The sequence below is a fragment of the Vollenhovia emeryi genome, unplaced genomic scaffold (assembly GCF_000949405.1).
Source record: "Vollenhovia emeryi isolate VEMERY1.0 unplaced genomic scaffold, V.emery_V1.0 DF939125.1, whole genome shotgun sequence".
NCBI classification, from domain to species: domain Eukaryota; kingdom Metazoa; phylum Arthropoda; class Insecta; order Hymenoptera; family Formicidae; genus Vollenhovia; species Vollenhovia emeryi.
In genome coordinates this window covers 3,413,238-3,417,388 of record NW_011967241.1, presented here as the reverse complement: position 1 = coordinate 3,417,388, position 4,151 = coordinate 3,413,238, and the positions used below count along the sequence as shown (strand labels likewise).

At 49.5% G+C, this 4,151-nt stretch overlaps 1 protein-coding gene across 2 annotated transcripts in view; it reads left to right on the top strand.

Moving 5' to 3' along the window:
• The first annotated feature begins 6 nt into the window (after nucleotides 1-6).
• The window catches only part of LOC105569273 (protein tweety), a 17,553-nt gene continuing 13,408 nt past the window's right edge, over nucleotides 7-4,151 (top strand). For both annotated transcript variants that reach the window (XM_012025617.1, XM_012025615.1), the window contains exon 1: nucleotides 7-309. The gene's annotated coding sequence lies outside the window, so the exon portion shown is untranslated. The remainder of the gene's footprint in view (nucleotides 310-4,151) is intronic.

The following is a 4,151-nucleotide window of genomic DNA, read 5'->3' as shown; positions in this document are numbered from 1 at the left end:
CCGAGTCGTCCGTTTTGCGCACTCGCGCCCGTCTCCGCGTCTCGCTTCGCACGCTCCGAAGGCTCCGAAGAGATCGGAGCTTTTCAGAGCGCCAGGCCTGGCGGCGGCCCGTAAATCCTCCGCGGGATCGCGCGCGCAAGCGAGAACGCGATTGGCCGCCGCGGCCGCCCCACCCCGGTCGCCGGTCGCGTCGGGTACGCTCGTCAGTCGGGCTCGGGCCACGGTCGGGCGCGTTTTGTGTGTCGTCTGGTCGCGCTCTCACGTACGCGAGCGTACGGGTTTGTCACTGAGAGAGGAAAAAAGATTGAGGTAAGCGCTCTTCGCTCGACGCCCGCGATCTCGTTGAAATCTCGCGGCGGGTGGAACGGGGGGGAACCACCGTCGCGCTTCTGTCACCGCCGCCGGTGGGGCACCACGCTCTCTCCCCTCGGACTCGCCCTAACCGATATATATACGCGCGTGTATATCCCGGTCGACGAACGCGTTTTCTCGGACGCCACAAAGAACGCAGCGCCTCTCCGTGCGGGAGATAAGCGTGATCCGAGGGAGCGAGCGAGAGAGACTTAACACGGTACATGTAGAAAGAGAGAGGAAAGTGGAAGGAAATAGAGGAGCCCGATGGCGCTCACGCTCGCCTTCGTGTGTACTCTCGGGGATCGATACACGGAACACACTCGGCGCGAACGGTGTGTGGGTGCATGTGTGCGAATGAGAGAGGCTGTCGGGACGATGTTGGACTCGCGGGCCTCCGTAACGAAAGAAATCCCACCAGATGTTGCGTAGCGTTGCCGGAGGAGCTCGTAAAGTCGGCATGGGGATTTCGTCACTCGTGACGACTCGAATCCTCGCTATCGATCCAAACGCGTCTCCCAAACTCGGCTCTCAGCGTCTTTCCGACACCGGACGCGGATGTGCACCGCCTTCCGTCTTCCGTGTCGAGTTATCGAACGGACCCATTTCCCTCGCGCATGCAACGCAAGGCGATGCCGGAGCGGAGCGGTTTTACCACCGGCGATTACGATAGGTCGATGACTTTTTAGCGTGCGATAGCGTGCGCGCCGATTTCGTCCTTCCGACTTGGACCGAACTCGGGCTGACTGACCAGGGTTGCTTCCTTTTTTTTTATCTAATCTCTCGTTCGTGTCAAGAAGCGACAAGTATCGTATCTCTGTTGGCCAAACAGAGTGCAGGTTACTGCTCGATAAGTTAATCAAAGCTTGATCCAAGTCAGCTGCTATCCGAACAAAATTGTCATTCTATTTATAAATAGACGTCGGATTGGCACCTGCTCCAAATCAATATTTTACAACTTTGATCGTATGAATAATGGTCATTTCTTGAGTTTTCGAAATCGGAGAGAAACATGCGATAGCTCAACAATAGCTCTCGTAACGAAAATCGGAATTGATCGGTCGGCGATGAAAAAATGCGGTGCATTATAGACGAGGCTCAGAAAGTACGGTCGTGGAGAGAAGCATTAGAGACAATATGTACTTGGAATATTGCATCGCGAAACGAGCGCTCGTATACGTCTCTGTAGACGTACGGAAGGAAGAAGAATGAGAGCGGGGAATGCGGAAAGCGTACTTATCATTTATGTTCCTTTTGTTTGCGCCTTCCGCGTTTACGACTCCGTCCGTTTTAGACACGCTTTTGTACGCCCTGTCACATTTTTCGCCGCTATCTCTTCTTCCTCGAGGCCCGAAGACGTATTCTCTCTCTCTCTCGCCAACGCACAAAGCGCAGAAAGGTGCGACCGCAAGAGAGCAATCGCGTATTCCCTCTTCCGCGTCCGCCGTCAAAGCGCCCGCTTTTCGTGTCTCTCGCCTCGTTCCGCCTCCAAACGGGTCAGCTTATCAGATTTTCAATTCCAAAAGTGCGGTTAACATTTTTAATATATCGAGTCTTGCTCCGAGCGGGGGGAGCAGTCTCAGCTGCGAGCAAACGTGATATTTCTAAGTTAGCCTCGAGTCATCGTCTTACAAGAAGGATCCACACGCAAAAAAAACAGTAAGAATTTCAACCGTACGGAATTCTCGCCGTTGGAATTCTTTTCAGAATGCTCGCTTCAAGACGTTTTCGTACAGTGATGGATAGAATGGTGGCGACACTGTTCTCAAACTGCGTGCAGGAACGCACATTTAGATGCAGGTTTACGTTCCAAAACATTTCCTCCGAGGAAAATTTTACCTGAAGGAAACGCTCAGAATGGTTTCGGAATGGCCATTCCTCGTTGAAAAAAAAAAGAGTGATGCAACCATTCTGTCCAGCACTGTACAATCGCAGCACAAAGTAGCTGAAATTCGACTTATACAAATGGACTGCGCGTGAAAAGAATTGAAGACTACATTAAAGTGAGAGAGAGAGAGTAATTGTCTAATTGTTTTCTCCCCGCTCTCAACAAAGAGCGATATCTCTATCCTTCAGTGTAGTCTTCAGCATAGTGCAACTATAGTAGCTCCGCTTGGTCATTGGTTTCGTTTTGCGTCCATTTCTTCTGCGCATTCGACATTGCTCTGGGCAATGAGAGAAAAGTTGTATGTGCGAATACCACGTGACTGGGACCGCAAAGATCAAAGGGGTTGGCAGAGAGTGGACCTACTATAGTATCCTAATATCAGTGAATCTCTAAATGGTCCCAGATATATTGTACTAAGGACTGAATAACTCATGTCGACAGAGGGATGAATCCGTGTGCGAACAAAACCTTTGTCGAATTACCAATTTGATTCCGTTTCAAAAACAGATACCAAACATCCTCAAGTGTTGAACTGTCAATTCGCGTGTGGGCTAATTATCGCGCAGTTGAGTATTACACATTGTTACAATCGTGACTTTACATGCAGAACGGTTCCGATGCTCGCGACCAAAGACATTGTTTCGCGTAGCGAGCGCGTCTTCTTTCTTACACTTGAACATACGAATTCGTTTATTCCCGATCGCCGTAGTCTCTTTCTCGCGGGGTCACCGTACGACCCCATAGGCGACGTTATAGTCACGTTATAGTCGATCGATCGTAGAGCGGTTTGCATGTCGCGATGTCGATGACTTTTTGCGCGCGCGATGCGCGATTCGCGATACGCTCGAGTCGGCAGCAAGGCGGCCGGATTACCGTTTTAATGCCAAAAAACGAGCAAGCTGCTCGCTCCTCCGTCGAGATAGCGCAAGACCACGGCCGGAACGATGAAAATTTCATTCGGGATAAGCCGAGGGGGACAGGTGCGCGTGGTAGCTCCTGTTGACAAACTCGAGCGTAATTGAATTGATAAAAGGACACGTCTCGTTAAAGAACGTCCTGAAAACGCTGCTGAATTGAGCGATAATAAGGCACACAAATATCACGCGGGGTAGCTCGCACTTATTATTCACTTAGAAGCATTTATTTTCCGCAAGGTTTGTCGCTCTCGTGAAATAGGCGTCGTGCGCGACTCGAAACGGAGCAAGAAACAAATCAGCCTACGAACGAGCGCGAAAAGAACCGACTATTATAGAGGATTTAAAACCCGAACTTGGATTTTATTGAGCGCGTCTAGACGCATAGTTAATTTTTACGATCAAAACACGCCTCAAGATAATTATCTCTTTTACTTTACATTCGGAATTACTTTGATTAATGGAGAAACTTGACGTTTCTGTTGTCATTCCTCGATTTTATCTCGAACTTTGTTTCCCTTTTCTTAACTTGTTAAGATTTAACTATCGCGCAACAGAGTTTCGCGCGAGTAACAGAGTTGATAACAGTTGATTGCAGTTTTTAGTTGGGCTTCTCACTTTCGAAACTGGGCTATCGATTTTCAGAGTGTAACAAGTTTCATACGTTGCTCGAAGCTGATGATGTTAATATTAAGTTCCAACTACATTATACGCCAAGTTGAATGAGTTCGGAGCCGCCAAGTAGTCGAGCTGAATCCAAAGTAACGAGCGAGATCCCGCTCCATTTGTCTGCCTCGTTAACATTTTTACACGCTCGAAACGAGATCGATGCACCCCGCTGTCCGGAAACAAAGAGGAACACGGTGCGCCGTGTCAAACGCTGCCAAAAACAAAAAGGACTGGAGGAATTTTGCGAGGAACGTTGCGAGCCAGGATGACAGCGTGGATGTGGATGGATTGTAATATAAGCGGCCTTGGTTTAAAATCACGGCATGATT